This window comes from Paramormyrops kingsleyae, chromosome 24 (genome assembly GCF_048594095.1).
Source record: "Paramormyrops kingsleyae isolate MSU_618 chromosome 24, PKINGS_0.4, whole genome shotgun sequence".
NCBI lineage: Eukaryota > Metazoa > Chordata > Actinopteri > Osteoglossiformes > Mormyridae > Paramormyrops > Paramormyrops kingsleyae.
In genome coordinates, this window is record NC_132820.1 from 9535572 (window position 1) to 9553209 (window position 17638).

Sequence of the window (17638 nt, forward strand, 5' to 3'; positions counted from 1 at the left end):
TAAATATCTAATTAGAGAATGCTCTGAGAAACCCACAGTCTGAGTTGTATTTGTCTTACATGGAATAGGTTTGTTCTATAGATCTCGGGTAAGTCGTTCCTGCGTTTCTGCTGGTTGTGTATTAATCAGTTGACTAACCTTTCAGTTATGCGGATGAGTAGCGTTGCCTATTATACATCGTTTTTGTTTATTGACTAAAAAAGATTGTGAAGTTAAATTCTGTTGGAAGCTAAATTATGCTGAAAGCAACTAACAGTCCAGGACATATTCATCAACATTTTTATTATTAATCTAAAATTTTGTGTATTTTACATATTGCATTTCTTTATGGTATAGCCTAATAATCCTTTTGCATTGCGTTTCAATATGAGATAATAGTTTGCATTCCAATAATATTAAGGGATGCAGAGTATTACACCCTTCTTTCCTTTGCACCCTCCCAATCCTATTTCAGGAGGCCTAGAGATTGTGACATTAAACTCTTTTTGAAGCTAGAATGGGGCTCCGCTTGAACCTTTTACCTTAACGCACTTCTGGAGATTGTCGCTATGGATCTAATCATCGTGTTTCTGACTGGGACAATGTGTTTTTTTTTTGGCGTATTTGGACATGAATGCCACCGTGAGTCAGCTAAAGGTACCGATTCAGACATGCGAGGGGATTCCGGTTTGCTGTGCAGAACGTTCAGACCCGACCGGCGAGTCCAAAATTGGCAGAGTGCGCTATGCGTTCAGGATGTACAGCCTTACTGTACATTTGCTGGGGAGACAGTGAACAGGGGGAGACAGTGAACAGGGGAAGCCCGCCTTGCTCCCATAAAGAGTGTGTGGTGGGTGTCTGCATTGCAATCTAACCGCTAAGCAAGTTACTTTCCATTCAAATCACATTTCTGTTATTCTTGTTTTTATTGTTCAGAAGTCTTTCTGACTCAAAACTTAGTCATTCCCATTCACGCCCCTGGGACAATCCTGTGAAACTCTTCATTTCTACCCGGTGTTACATCAGCCTAACTTGAGAGCACCCCCACCCTACCCCCACACTACCCTACCCCCCACCCTAAAGGACATTTTTTTTCCAAGAACATTTTCCAGCAGCCGCCGTTATTTATGATACAGTGACGGGTTCCCCTAAAGCTTAACAGGGTAACCGCTTAGCATAACTAAAATTGTCCAAGCCGAACGGGTCTCGCAGTGTGCAAAATAATCAGGACGTGATGGATTTCCTGTCAGGCTTTCAAAACAAATCCCCACCCCCCTCCAGCTGCCGAATTTTATCATTCATTCTATTAGTTTCCACACTCTAAAAGTATCAGTCTCAGCTGTATTTTAAAAAGACAATGACCCATTAAAGGGCAGATGTTCCTCACCTCTTCTCTCTTCTCCATGTTGATCTAGGTGTTAAAATCTTTACAAAACGTATCCGCAGACTCAATTCAAACTGCTATACGAGGTGTAATACAATGTGCCCTAATGTTTCAGGAAAATACCTGGCATTTAGTGAAGGCTTTTCTGTTGGCCAGATTAACCTCTTACAGCAGGTTGTATGTATCGATTAGCCTGACATGGGCTGCTCTTGCTACTATTCCAACACGAAATACAAAATTTAAAAAGTGTTTGTCCGTCAGTGACATTTATTTTGAAAACTGAAATTACTAGAATACCAACTATTTACTTTGGAATCTTGAATTACCTTATCAGGATCATAATGTGAGAATATAATGCTTCATCCCCATAATTTCAGGCCAGAGGCTGATGTTTGTGATTTTCCGTCCGTCCGTCCATCCGTCCGTCCGTCCATCCATCCATCCAAATCTTCTAATCAATCTTCCAAATCAGGGTAGCTATTTGTTGTGATTTTCAAATGTTCGATTGTATACCTCCTATACGCAGTAGCCCTTCACTTGATAAATGATAAATGTGTGTATATTCGGGGGTGGGGTGTGGCCCAGCAGGCTAAGCTTCTGTACCCGTGATCAGAAGGTCACTGGTTAAAACCTGCCCTCAGCCAGACAGTCACATGTCTCTGGATCCCTAAGCAAGGCCCTTGACCCCCAGCTCCCCAGACACTGCAAGGTGGCTGCCCCTTAGCTGTGACCCCCAAGCTTCCTCTCCTGCATTATGTGTGTCTGATGGAGAACAAGATGGGGGTAAGCAAAAATAGAATCCCCCCACTGGAATTAATGAAGTATCTCTATTCTACTACTATCTTAATCTAGGTTTCTGTGAATTGTCATCTCAGAATTTCCTATAGGGGGCGACAGTGAGTGTAAGGGTGAGTGCATGTCCTGCCTCGAGCCCCGTGCACTCTGGCATCGGCTCAGTGTCACTCTGTGCTGGCTGAGAAGTTGAAAGATAGATATAGGCCTATGTTAGAAAATGATACTGCTTTATATTACCACTCTACTCTTAGTCAACAAGTTGCAAGATCAATACACATATCTTAAACCACCTATTGTGATAATGGTCCAATGGCAGTATTTCTAATAACCCTGCTATTTCTATAACCCCAAATCATGTTTGATGAGAACAAAATTGTATTTTTCCATTTGAACTTTCCTGCATATGTTTCTTCTTTTTACCGGTGGCTCCGTGTTGTTAAATATAGTTCATTAGTTTACAATTTCGACTATAATGAAACTGTCAGTCTGCACGAGTGAAGCGTCATTCCCAGATTAATAGACTGTCTCACGTGTGCGCTGGATGGGGAGTGGGGGGTGCAACGACATCGGTCAGGTTTCTGTGATTTATGTTGCCATGGAAATGGAACACTAGCCTTTATTGTCATCAGATAATTCAATTAATGAAGCTCGATTGGCGTTGAACTACCTGTATTGGTTTTGCTATTAGTTTTATTAATTAGTATCAGTACAGAGATACTGTACAGCCAAACGGGAGTAAGGAGGGAAGATGAGGACGAGGTGTTTTAAGGTCAGCAGATTTACATATAGCTCCCTCTTTGCCTCTTTTTATGTTTTGTTACAGATATTCAATGATCATTTCATAAAGTCACTTCGGTTTACATTAAACACAATTTCTAAATCACTCATCTATACATTTTGTATAATACTAGTATTTTCCTGTTAGGATCCAATGTATTTGCAGCAGCAGATGTAATGTAAATGTATATTCTCACGTAAATACAGGAGTATTAAATAACTCGGACAGTCATGAAAGAACGATCCGGAAGGGCTGGGAAGTCTTAGAGAAACAGTCTAGGGGGTGTAAGGACAGCAACAGCTGCCTGTGGTTTGGGGAGAGACGCACGTGTGCTAAAACAGACGCCGAGTTGGGCGCTGGGGGCTATGAAAAGCCGCGACTTTATTTGGCGGCGATAACACGCAGCGTGTCCGGGATCGGAGGCTCCTCTGTCATTTCGGGTCTTTCCCTTTCACTTTTCCCCCCGACTCCTGGGGCGAGGGCCACGCGACAGGAAAAAAAGTGACCCTTGTGTGGGAAAACTTTCCACTTTCCATGAGCCGCAGTCAGGAAGCGTGGAGACCGTCGCTCCAGACAGCGGGATCACACTGGTGTTATCACGGCTAAATTTGCATCATAGGAGCAGAGCTCCTTATATAGACTTGAAAGTACACACTAAAAATAGTGTAGACTACGCCAAGTCTGCGTCGTATTTTATTCAGAAGCGAAGGATATATTGAAAACACAAAACGGTAAGCAGCATTTTTGTTTAATTTGGGAAGTGAAGCGGGGGTCTTGCTTTTGCATGGTAACATAATCTGTGTTGAGGTGTGGCGTGAGTGTAGAAGAGCGGTTTTTAGATGTACTTTTGTGTGACAATCTCACCATACAGAATGATTAATATGTGATAGTTGGTTAGGTTGTGATAGAGTCTCGTTTAATCATGAACTGCCCATGTTGTGTTTCAATTTGCAATATTTCCACTTTTATATTGGGATACGGAAGTCACTGTCTTAAAATTTAATTTAGATTTATCAGTCTGTCTCAGCTACTAACACTAAGTTTGGTTTTATTTAGCAAATGAATAAAAACGTGCATATATATGCATAGTTTTAATTATATGTACCCATTTGCAGTACCGGGTATATAATATTATATATTCTAATAATATACCTCCCATTTGCCCTTTGTGAGCATTACCGCCGGCGCCCCCCTTTTGTGGCAAATGTAAATTGGCAAGTCGGCGCCCCCTTACAAGCTGGCGCCCTAGGCGACCGCCTATAGGATTGCCCGACTCTGCCCATTTGTAGCTTGTGTATTCCGGCTTTAAAAAGTCTCGACCCGCTAGGCCTAATATGCAACGCGCTCTTCATTTTATGTAAAATTCAGACGCGACATCTTCGGTTTTGAATTATAGAGGCGCTCTCTGTGAATTATTCTCTTGGATGAAGTCTTCAAGAGCTGTCTGCAAACGCTCCTGAATTGGTAGCGGCATTTTAAACGTGGACTCTCCTGCTATGAATATATGCATCATATAAGCTGGGATGTGTGAGATGGGATGTTTGTTTGCTTGGCGACAGCAGCAAGTCTGTCTTTGCGTTTCTAAGGAGCCGTTCGAGTGTTTTGTTGTGAGAGGCGAAGAGCGAGTCCTCGTTTCTCAGAAGTCAGAACCGGCGCCAATCAGGAAACCCATTAGGTAATTTCGGTTTCAGTTGTTCTATCCAGGGGCGGGTTTGTTGTTTCTGGTGGCCCACTCAAAAAGTCACTTTGTCCCCCCCCGCCCCTCTTCGGATCTTTCAAAGACCAAATAATTAGCGAGTGAGTCAGAAGAACGCAGCCAGGTAGCTGGTTAGCAGAACATGCTGCATCAGCATCTACTAAATAAGGGACATGTTTATTTAATATTTATTGTAGTGACCGTTTGTCCATGCAAACAGTGGGTGGATGCTGTTGCCACTTGTGAAAAGTGAATAGGGTGAATAGTGAACGCAAGGCCATCGCTAGGTAACATCCGGGTACAAAAATGAGGAAAACCAAGGCTGGAATCACAAACCTGCATACGGGCAGCTTTTCCTCTGGGGTGCATCCCTGCTGCGTTATAGGACGCTGTGCGCGTGCAGAATGCGGGATGCACTGGAGCGTCATGCAGCCCCGCAGGCTTAAGAACATGCCCCTGCAATGGGTGGTACTGCTGTTACGCATGAGTGGCTCCCACAGACTCACACGATCTTTCGTTTTGGTAGTTTTGTTCTTCTGCCAGACGAATGCAGGGATTTTGTCATTAATGAATGAGATTTGGTCACTGAAGGTAAGACAGGGGTCTTCAGGACCAACAGTTGGTAGAATTACTGTGTCAGAGGCATTTATATGATTTTTCCCCCCAGTCTTTTCAGCAGTGCTATACCAAAGGCTGATCTTTGTGATTTTTTCCATCCATCCATCCATCCATGTTGTAAGCAGTCTTCCAAATTAGGGTAGCCATTCATTGTGATTTTAAAATTTTCAATTTGGGCAGGCAGAAGAAGGGCCCTAAGTCATACAGTGGGACCAACTGTATCATTATCCAATGATATGTTTTGAATTGGTGAGTGACAGGGAGGGGGCATTCTGGGAGCCAATCAGCTTTCAGCTGGGGTCAGTGTCCCTCTGACCCCGCCCCTGTATATGGTGGTCAGGTAGGTGACCACAGTAAGCTGGTCACCAAGCCCAGTGTAGTCACACCCAGTAAGTCTTATTTCAGCCTAACACAAGGGTGACGAGAGAATTAAGAGCCGCTCCATTTCACATGTTTAGAACAGCCTGGAACACAACAAAAAAAATACAATAATAAAAAATGAAACGCCGTAGTACTTATTTATATCATATGTTAGCTGCTCACCTATGATGTTTCAGCGGGTGGGGCCGAATCCTGTTACCCAGACGGAGAGAGACTTTAAACGAAGCGACGGCATTAATGTGATTTATTACTTTATCCCTAAGCACCGAGCCCAGCTAGAGCCAAAAACTGTGAGCGAAATGTAATTTCCTTGGATCGGGAAGGACTTCCTACACAGGGCTGACGCGTCGCCTCAGATTTACGCCGCTGAGCGCCAACATGCATGCTAATCGGGTGGATTGCATGGGATTCTCCTGTAAAAGGTATGTAGGCAACAAACGCATCTGTTCCAGGAATCCCTCTACTAGCCTACACCACTCCATGTTCCCTGAATGCTCTTAGTGTTTAACTTTATGCTGGTTCGAATAATGGTCTTTTTTAGCTTCTGGCTTTCTTTAGAAGTCGCTGTACTGCTGACACTCGTACCTGGGCATTCACTGGAAGCTCGGTCCAGCCCCAGTTATGTCTAGTCAACTAATTGACAGCGTGTATGTTAGCAATGTGCTGTTTGCTTCACTTGTACGTCGCTTTGGACAAAAGTTGCTGCTAAATGAAATATATGTGAGTGTAAATATACTATATTGGAAAGCGAGACCTTTCTGTGCAAAATTGGCAGTCTATGAGAAATCTTTCACGGAAACCTTTCTTCTGTGAAATACGACCGATGCAAGATCAAGGCTGAAAATCTGCGGCTTTGGGAGGTAGGCAGTGGTCAAGGACATGGACTCGTAACCCAGAAAGGGCACTGGCGTAAATCCCAGGAGGGGCTCCCTGCAGTTCTGCTCTTGAGCAGAGCACGTAACTTGCATCGCCTCTTTATAACATCCGGCCGCGCGCTCAGCTTTATCTCGTGGTGAAGCGGGGAAATGTCAGCTCCGTGGTGGAGCCGCGTGCGCTCCCGAGCTGGAGAGCGGATCCCGACAGGCTGAGGCTGTCCCTCAGAGGGGGGGAGGGGGGGGGGCAGCTGGATGCGCCATGGCGAGGGGGGGGATGTGAGACACATCCCCAAAGACAGCCAGATCCCCTGCAAACCAGGACCCCAGGTGTTACTGAATACACCTACAGAGACGCCTGTCTTAAAAAATAAACTGTATAAATAACATTTAATTTTTGTGTTTTTATATTTTAATATTCTTCTATGAGCATGAGTGTGTATATGCAGATTACAGTGCAGGGTATATCTTTCCTCTGTGTTTCAACATGCAAAATTTCAGTTCATTTCATTGAATAATATAATTAAATATTCACATTCATATTAATTATTTTTTTTAACCATAATTAAAGGTAAATCATGTTTTATATTGAAATATCTGAATTTCTCCATCCTCCTGCTCCCTGAAATGGAAAGTGCACCTTTAAATATTTTAATTAACGTTAACAAGTCGGGGTGGGCCGGCCCTGTCACTCCGCCAACTTTGGGGCAGCTGGCGGACCCCTCTCTGCCAGTTCCCTCTGCTTCCTCCCTCTGATCCTGCCCCTCCTTTCCCCATGCCTTTTTTTTTCTGCTTTCCTTTAACCTCTATGCTGTCCTTCCACAATCCATTTATCCTTTCCTTTCTTCCCTCCTTCCATTCTCTTGTTTTCCTTCTCCTTCGGATTTAAAATCATGATCCCTTCTGCTGCAAAGAAAACTCCACCTACACCAGCCCTGAGATGCTAATGTAGTTGAGCACTGACAGTACAAGCTCTCTCTCTCTCTCTCTGCTACCCTCCATCCCTGCCTCTCTCTCTCTCTCACTCTCTCTCTCTCAGATCCAGTCTCAAATAAATAAGGATGTATGGGGAGGGGGGATAGAGAAGTGGCTGCCTTAGGAAGAACAATGTTGATGCTACGCCGCGCTCCTAATCTCTCGCCTGGTTTGCACGTTTGAGGATTAAGGGACAAGCTCACACTGGATTTCTACCCTTAAAGGATGCTCGCGTCTCGCTCCTGTCCTACCGAATGCACAGAGAGGACTAATGTACTTTCTTACTGTTAGTGCTAACTGCCCGAGAGCCAGTCTTTAATCCTCCCAGCAGGCAGTGCTTTCCTGCCCAGTGTAGGTCCATGGGGCTCTGCCTGCTTCTGGATCTCCTCGCTCTCTAGACCGTCCGTGTAAATATAGGTTATCATCAGAAACGATCGGCGACGCTGCCCGCGCATCAGCTCATGGTTTTCTGACCTGTTCCTGCCGGTGCATTTTTTTTTGTTCTGGCACCCGACAGAGGTAGGATTTTACTCATCGTCTTTTTTTCTAAATCCAAATGAAACTCAACTTCTGGTTTGCCTCCTAATTGCCATGTCCGCTAATTATTTTTAATACTTTAACGCCAGTGGCTTTGAGTTTTAGGATCGTGGCAGTTGACTTTACGAATATGTCTTGGAAATGGTTGAAATTATACTTCAGGTGTCTGCGATGTCTATTTAAATAGGTTTTTATGTGTGTTAGGTTTCTTCTTGGGGAACTTTCCACATGTAATCGCACTGACTCCTTACAAAGTCATTCTAGCAGAGGAAAGCAAATTAATATACTTTTGTACTGCAAAAAATCAAAAGGTTTTTTTTCTCTTTCAGAACGCAAAGAGAGTAATACTTTAGCTATGAATGAAGAGATCTCTGACATCCCTAATCATGCAGGACTCAAACTTTATCCACACGCTGCAGTACATTAAGGGCAAACTTCAGCATATTTTAAGTGGGTGAAAATTAGCCGTGGTATATGATGTGGCTCAACTGTGCGCTGATTAAATATATCCTAGTGACTAATATAAGAGCTAGAATAATTTAAATTTGTATATGCAAAAAGATTTGAATGGGAGTCTTTATAAAGAGATGTATGGATTTTAGGTTGTGATGTTGCGAAATAGATTAAAAAAAACAAAAAACATGGTATTAATCCTCAAATCGCCGCTGCTACGGTGATTTGAGAGTCTCCGTGTTGAGAGTGTTAAAGTTATACGGGAGGGGGGGTTGAGCTGAAAAATCACCGCCTCCCTGCTCCCGCCATCTCCACATGAAACCTACATCCCCACTTCCACGCCTCAGTTGGAATTATGGCATGAATACAGAACGCTCCCCCTCATATTTTTTGTCTTTGGCTCCGCCTACTCCTCCCCCCGCTTTCCATGTGATCTGTTTCAAACTTTGGCAGGTCAAGTGCGCAACTTCTGTTTTCCGTGCACCCCCCCCCCCCCCAATATCTCTGGCTTTCGTATAGTGATCATGGCGTGTGATGTGCTGCCTCGATTAGGATGCTGCAGCCGCCACCCCCCCCCCCCCCCCCCCCACTGTAGTTTGGTGTCTCCGGGCACGCGGTCCCAGTGCCAGGCGTTTGCCAACGCTGAGATCATCCTAGCTCCGTTGGGGGGGGGGGGGGGGGGGGGGTGTCGGATGAGCAGACATGAATTGATGTGTCGCTGTGCGCTGACCCCTTCGACGCGAGATCTGATCTAAGAGCCTCGTGCTGTATCCTCTGAAGCGAATATAATCCGAGCGGAGGAATCCGGAGATGGTTCCCGAATAGCCTTATGAAATTGTCCGAATATCTCCGCGCGATGGGGCCGCACAAAGAGGACCTTTGAGGGCGAGACCTCACGCCCGCTTTCCGGGAGCCGCCGTAGCAGGTGCTCGCCGGTGCTGTGCGGCGAGTCTCCCTCGCGGTTCACGGGCGCAAAGTGATAGAAATAGATGCAGCCGCCCCCTTATGTCCAGAGCATAGGTCTAAAGGTGGATGTTATATTGATTCATTTATCTGACACTTATATTCAAAGCATTTTTCAGTAGAGGGATGGGTTATAAATATGCATTCTCTCCCTGGGATTTGAACCCACCACCTTTGCCTTGCTAGCGCAATGCTCGATTTGTAGAGCTACACGAGTCAGTGGCTGCCCTCAAATTTACCTCCAATCCACAGAAGCCACAGAAACCTGCACTTATCGATCATCCAGGCTGTGGTGTGGTCATGTGTGGTCAATGTTCAGCCCCCCGGGAAAGGAGTGTGCCCCCTCCGTGAGAGGGGGCACCAATGGGCAGGGGAGAAGCAGATGCTGCGGGAAGCCACAAGTGCAGAAATCAGGAACATTGGAAGCTGCCTAGGGCGGCATCTTCTGAGAGGGGCACTGACATAGCAACATCATTTCCATCTGTGTCAGACAGGGGGCGCCGGCGGTGAACCTTGCCTAAGGTGCCACCTGCGTTTTGACCGGCACTGGTAGAAACTGTGACAGTGTGACCCCGCACTGGGTATATGCTTATATTGAAATGCGCGTAAAAGCAAGGTGCAACAATGGTGTGAGAAGGAACACTCCCCTCGGGTAGCTATAGATTAAAAAAAAAAAACTTGTTGCGGGATTTTCAGATGCACCCTGAGGATCCTATCAGCCTGGAGAGAGAGAGAAAATAAACTATTGAAAGTCTTACAGTATATCGACTGGACGCCTTTCATGCTGATATTTTATTTTAAAGAATGGGACAGAGAGTTCTCAGTACTGCTGTGGAAAAGCAGGTTGAACACGCACAAAAAAAAAACGTATGAAGTAAAAATCTTTTTAAAGATGTAACTTAAAGGAAAGGCAATATTTTATTGAAATCTCCCAGCTCTTATCAATGTGCATGAAGTCTCCTGTACATATATTAAACAGCTCTCGCGTACAGTTGTGATCAATAACTGTAGAGGCCCCAATAAAAAATTAACTGCACATGTACGTTCACCCTGTTTCAATTTGAACAAATCAGGTGGAGAGGATGGGATTCGAACCCATAACCTCAGAGGCGCTGGATGACGGCGATACTTACCCAGCCACCCACTCAGAAAACAAATGTGATAAATAAATAAATAAGCATAGATCCTCTAACGATGACTTTGACAGTAAAACAATGAGCCGCGTTTCTTTTGAAGTGTCGCAGCGTGTGAACGGCTCTCAGAGTGGAGAGACGGATTCCGATGGCGCGGGGGTCCGCGGACGGTGGACCGCAGTAAATTAGCATGAATATTTCATATTAGCTTGCAAACTGCGGTGAATAAATGAGGCAGGGGGAGAAGGGGGGAAAAAAAAGCTTTTAAAACCACAGCTTAGTGCAATTTCTTGGCGTAATAAACACACACAAGATGACAATTGACGAAAGGTATTATGGAAAGAAACGCTGTGTTGGTGGTGTAGCCAGTGTAGACGTGTTCCTGTGTGCTGGGAATCACTGCGGCTGTGCAGGGATAGAGCCTGAAATTCTGGGCCTCCTGACAAAATGTCACCTTGGGCCTTGTGCTTAGGCTGGCACTTTCAATCTGAAGACATATGGGTCACATGACAGAAAGATTTTACTCAGCAGGCGGGGGTTGGGGACTCTCTCCTTGGTGGATTTCGGCAGACAGGGTCCCCCAAAGGTAGATTTTCAGACCCCGATAAAGCACTGGGCCTCCTGCTCAAATCTGCCAAGGTATCCATACCCCTCCGACAACCCTGGGGGTGACAAATGCATATCTAAGTGCCAGCAATACAAGAATCTTCTTGACTTACTCAATTGCTTATTTACTCAACTCTTGGCAAAATGTTCTCCATTATATTGCAGTGTGACAGTGCAGTTCCCATAAGGACGTCCTAGAGAACAGTACTTTGATCTTCACTGCATGCAGGACATATCATGTCCAAAGGGGACGCTGTTCCGATAACCAGTTACATTCCGTAAAACGTTCATCCCTTTCTCTGGTGTTACCAGCGCTGTTAGAGGTGGCTAACGCTTGACAAGAAAATGTCTGGGTGATTTATTGAGGAATCCCGCCACTCTGACTGGAGCTCTTAGGAGAAGTGCGATGCTGTGTTTTACTGTCCGGTTTGTTGTTTTGTGGGCCGCCGGCACTGCGAATATCTCCCATGAGTCTCTGCTGCACTCGTCAGCCACGAGTATTTTCAAATACTGTTCGCACTTTGGGGTTTGACACGGCAGAATGGGAGCATCCGTGAGGCTAAGTGTCACTTTCAGCTCGCTGTACAGTTAGGGTTTTAAAAATCCCTTTATTGTTCGTGAGGCCTTAAGAAGCGGCTCCAACGCGCATCGAGCTCTACACGTGAACTTATGAAAAGGTCGCTTATTTTTATTTATTTTCTTTTACTCCAAACAAGTCCTGCACAGCAAAAGGCGATTTTCAGGAATAAAGTAAAGTGTGGTGGTAATATGATTTCAGCATTTAGTCTGATCACGCTGCTGGGAGATTGGGCTTCTTGAGATAGTGGGCAATACCCAGAAGCACAGGGGCCATCAGTGTGGCTCTGACACCCACTGCTGAGCAAAATCTGGGCAATGTTTTAATCTGTCCCATTAGGAGGTGCTCTGTTCGGTCTGGGCGTGTCGTCCTGACTCTCCTGCTCACCGCTGATTTATGAGGAGTAGCAAAAAGTTTCCAGACTTCAAATGGACACGTTTTCCATCCACCGCGGCAATTTTCATCCATTTTCCATTTATTTAGCAGATGTGACTTTCAAGTGAGCAAGACAGTACATCACAGAAATGCTTTAAAACAGTTTAATCCACATAATCGATTAAAATTGGGGCTTACAGATTTATAAACGAGCCCCAGTAATTTTCACGTAGCTGTGCAGCATTCCGACAATGATAAAGGGATTATGGGTAATATGGAGTTTATGAATGATGATTGTATTTACCTGTTGAATGGATGACTGTCGACTAATGTTCTAGCAAACTACAGTTTTTTTTTACCACCGAGACACTAGCATTCTCTGATGGATGTACAGTAATCATAATCAAAAAAATACAGCGATTAAACATAGAAGATTAATAGAGTTTTGTAAAACATTCATGGCCTGTTGGTATTTTACATATTTGATATTTCTACTGGTTCATCACATTCGGCATTATGAGTCATTTTTATTTCTTTCCCCATCCATCAGAGTAACAACACTAATATTAGTAAGTGATCCTATTTTTGAGGTTGATGCTATGCCATGTTGGTGCCACAGGGGGGCGCCGGTGAGGACCAGCCACCCCACATGTCCACTTGTGCCCCCCCTAAAAAGAATCACCCACAGATGCTAAAAAAGAATGAAGAAGATGTTAATGTTTTGCAAGTGCAGGTGATGCGTCTTTTGCTATCTGTGGTTGACACCTTTTGCCCCCCCCCCCCCCCGGCCATCAGGTTTTCTCCTGCTGTTGACATTAGTGCTACGGGATGGACTGAGGGACGGGGTGACAGTTTATCTTGTCGGGGATCACATGACGTAGGGGCACCGGCCGTTCCCATAATATCCTGGAGCGCCGGACTTCCTGGAGTTCATGGTAGCCCCCCGTGTACCTGACAGAATAACTTCATCTCCGTCAACGTGTGGGATTTGAGTCTCATACCCGCCGACCTGCGATTGAGCGATTTCTTCTCACATTTTGGCTGTAATATAGTGGGGGGGAAAAACTCAGTGATGCTAATGGGTTTGCAAACCGTACGCGAGTCTGCTGCCTGCATTCTCCACCAGAGAAATGGATCATATGATGGGAAAACACTATGGATCGGTGCCTCTTCCTGTTTCGATGTGCATCGTTTGTCTACCTGCACGGGCCTGACATGGGGTCCAGGCTGTGGGTAATGATGTCACGTGGAGGGTGCTGACGTCAGCCATTACCGTCACCATATCTCTGTACATCATTTATCTTAAATGCAGTTTCTATTTATATATGTGTATATATATATATATAATTTTTTCTTTCTCAAACTTTAATTTCTCTCAGCCTTCGCGGCTTCACGGTTGATGTAATTTGGCCCTGGTTGTTTTAAATTTTCCCTGACTGCAAAGCCCCAGGCTCTGCTAAAATCACTTTATACTAGCTTTGTTTCTAAGAAATAGATGTTTTTTTTCTTTAGAAAATGTAGGATTTGGGCAAAACACACGCACACACACACACACACACACACACACACCACACACACGCACGCACGCACACACACCACACACACACGCACGCACGCACACACACACACACACACACCACACACACACACACACGCACGCACACACACACACACACACACACACCACACACACGCACGCACACACACCACACACATACATACACACTCTGGTGGTAATATTGGTTACATTTTGATACACAGTGGTCCAAAGACATAATGCTCTTATATTACTAGCAGGTCTGATTCTTTGAAGCTGTTTTTTTTCTTTTTTGCTGGTTTTAATGGCTTTCCATCAAAAAGTCAATCCAGGTTAGACACTGCATTAGCTGATGGCAGGCAGTGAAAGGCTGGGGGGCCAGAAAAAGGCCTCGCTCTGTCGTTCCAGCGTCATCCAGCCTGGAAACGTGAAGGGGACAAGCAGGGCATTTCAGGGTCTCCCTGCCCCCACTAGTGTAGTGACTGTTTGTGGCCACCAGGGGACCCCCAAACCTCAGGGACCCCCATGCAAATGTATGGTTTGAGGGTCCCCTTTCAATTGGGTGGGTTTGTTTATCAAGCCACCCCCACCCGCTGAGATGTTTCAAAAACTAAATAAATAGCTCATGAGTAGAGTCAGACCTTCGGAGGCTAGTGGGCTGGTTATCAGAACACGCTAATTCAGGATCTCCTAAATAACCAATGTGCTTTTTTAATATTTAGTGTGCTGACTGTCTGTGGCCCAAAAGCTTGTGGCCCGGGTGTGTTTGATATCACACAGATATCATGGGACCAGGCTGCCAGCTGGGGGGGGGGGGGGGGCAAAGCCTCTTGCCCCAAGATCTGCATATTTCCAGACTGCGTAGAGATCCCCCTGGATGCCCCCCTCCCACATAAACACGCACACGCGTGCAGGCCCACACGCGCCTCGAGGGCTTTCGCAGTAATGGAATGTAGCCTCCGTGCGGCGCTACCCTAGCAGAGTAATTACTGAGACAGATTCATTTAGAGCGGCGCGATAGCGCAGCCGGGGACGTGACAGGCACCTGACAGAGAGCGGCCCGCTCTGCTTCCGGAAAGCTCTGAGCCAGCGGGCTCGCCGTGGCGGTCAGCTTGTCCGCTCACGGTGCCAGACGGCGTGCCACACCATTCAATACACCACCACTTATTCACTTTTTATTTATATATATATATATATATATATATATATTTTACATACACCTTTTTTCCTTGCCCTCAGGAATTTGATCAAGGTCAAAGTTCAGCTTTGTTGACATTTTTGTCACTGAACTACATCTACGTCATGGGGCCCTGGCACCAGGAGCTGGTGTGGTGGACACAGCGTCTGGCTTTCTTCTTCTGTGATCTCAGATGCTTCCTGGACTTCCCATCCAGCCCCCCCCCCCCCCCCCCGGACGCACTGCACCTACCCGGGACCCTGTGTCGGATGAGTGGCTGGATTATGGACTGACTTGTGGAATTATTGCGTGCAACATGGCATTTTATTTTGCATTTCAGGCAATGTGTGTGTGAGACTTACCCCCCCCCCCCCCCTCCCCTGGCATCCCCTCCATGCATTAAATGTTCACAAAGTAAATTTGAAAATCTGGGGTGTATACAGGGGTTGGGATACAGGAGCAGTGGCCCCAGCAGAAAGCTGATCAGCCCCCAGCGTGCCCCCCACCCTAGTCGCTCACTGATTCAAAACGTATCATTGGCTAACGATAAAGTTGGCCATTCTTTATGGATTATGGCCCCTCTTATGCCTCCCACCTTAGTTAATTCTAGAATTGCCCTTGAAGACAGGGCGGGGGGGGGGGGGGGGTCTCCTCAGGCGTTTCCACAACAGAGCCATTTTCTATTTCATCAGACCTTCTAAACACTCAGAGCTTCTCCATCTGCCCCAGACAACAAAAGAACCCCCCCCCCCCCCAAAAAAAAAAAAAAAAAATCCATTTTTTTCAGCTGGTTTCCTCTGCATTCACCATGAAATTGGTTGACAATCACCATTTATGGGAGCGGGGGTGTTGGGACTGGGGGGGGGGGGGTGCTCAGCGGCTGGGGGGGGGGAGGCTGAGGACGAGGTCCCCACCTGAAATAAATGGCAGAAATGTGACTCAATCTGAATCCCGATCTTATTTTGCTGTCCTGCCGTCGCCATGGGTACCAGCATGACCCAGCATCGGCGAAGTCTCATTCGTACAGGCGCGAGGCGTGAGCGCATTAAACCAAAACGTGTCATGATTTTCAGAAGCTATGTTTCCTTAAGACTCTGACAACCTGTTCTTACAACTGGATTTACTTGCCGTCGACACTTTTAAACATTTTACTTTTCCTTGACGTTTCACTGTTCTGGAAATTATGTAGAAGGTGACCCTTGACCTTGTCTGTGATTGGATGACCTTTCTTGGCACATAACCCCCAAAAGTCTCAGGTCACCAGTCCATGTTAACTCTTGTATCGCATCACTCACATCAAATTTTAAGCCATAATGGAAAAAAATAGGAAAGTTTGGATTTTGTACATTATGGGGATCTTACGGCGTCACGTGTGATGTGGAAATGGTTGACCTTCTGGCCAACATATCCGGAGAGCTTTGCGAAGCATCTCGCCTTCATTTCTGCTGGTTTAAAAATTCAATTTGTTCCCGTATTTACTTTGTAATATGATATGAAATTAAACACTGGATTCTTGGAGCCTGACTGGTCACATGTCCATGGGCTGTGTACCGTGAGGACGGTGAAATGCAGGAGATCTTTTTGCATCGACTTGGCGTTAAGCGATCAGGTCATCCTCGTGGCATAATACCCGGTTCTGAAAGGGGTTTGGGTTCAGTGCTGCATGGTGAATGTGTTTGAAATGCTTGTGCAGGGGAAGACCGGCATTTTCAAATGTCCGCTTATCATCGACGAAATACGACGTGAGACCTTGATGTAAGCTATAAAAACCAGAGCGGCCAAATTTACAGGTATTTATACATCACATTCATTTAGCAGATATGTTTATTCAAAGCGACACAAATTTTTTGAGCGAAAGCGGGTCAGACAGTCCCCTGAGCAGCTGCGGGTTAAGGGCCTTGTTCAGGGGCCCAATGGTGACATCACTCTGCTGACCTTGCGATTTGAACCGACAACCTTCTGATCACAGACACAGCCTCCCAACCCAGTGAGCCACACTCTCCTTTTTCCAGGAGCTCCTGTTCTTGTCACTTCAGCAGACTTGGATCACAGGCTTATGGTGTAATGAGGAGATGTGTAGAACATGTCCAGCCCAACTAAGGGAAGACAGAAGAGCATCTAACACATCTGTCCATCTTTAGCCGTGATGTTTGCCGTGGTTAAATCCCCCCCCCAACCGCGCACGTGCCATGCCGTGTGGGCGGAATGTAAGATGTTCGCGGGTAATTAAGTCTTCTCGGGCTGATGGACGTGATGCATTATGCATGTGTTTAAATGTCTTCCGAATGCATCCATAATGCATCGTATTGTGCGCGTTTGGCTCCGAGAGTGTGTCGGAATACGGGAGTGGGCCGCGGAACCTCGCTGAAAGGCACATTAGACGCATCGACACAAAAGGAAATTGAAGCGAGCCGAGTGCGGCGCCCCTGTGGTGTTACGCAGCACTGCATCGTGGGAGACGGCTGTTGATGTTTTCCAGCTTAATCTGAGCTTCACTCCCACCTTTATAAAGGAGCCCTATGGACCGACCAATCAGGGTATCAGACACGATGGGGTGAGGTCAGGTGACGGGCGCCTCCTGTCACGGCTCGTATAAGCTCTTCACGCTTTTCTAAGACGTGGCAGCAGTTGTCCTCAGTAATTATTTTTATGGTGATAGTAAATATGGGTTTAGCTGCAAGTCTGATGTTTAAAATGATACTGAAACTGGCACTTAAATACAATCAACAATGGTCCATATCTCTTAAAGCCTTCATTTTTTTACATTGCACAATTTGAGCAATTTTTATCACAATAAATATG

General features: G+C 45.8%; 1 protein-coding gene across 2 annotated transcripts in view; it reads left to right on the forward strand.

Moving 5' to 3' along the window:
- The first annotated feature begins 3294 nt into the window (after positions 1–3294).
- Positions 3295–17638, forward strand: part of sgcd (sarcoglycan, delta (dystrophin-associated glycoprotein)) — a 130868-nt gene continuing 116524 nt past the window's right edge. Inside the window, exon 1 of one of the 2 annotated variants that reach the window (XM_023844965.2) lies at positions 3295–3667. The gene's annotated coding sequence lies outside the window, so the exon portion shown is untranslated. Of the gene's footprint in view, positions 3668–7598; positions 7998–17638 lie in introns of those variants that run through there. The other variant, XM_023844967.2, reaches the window with a different exon arrangement.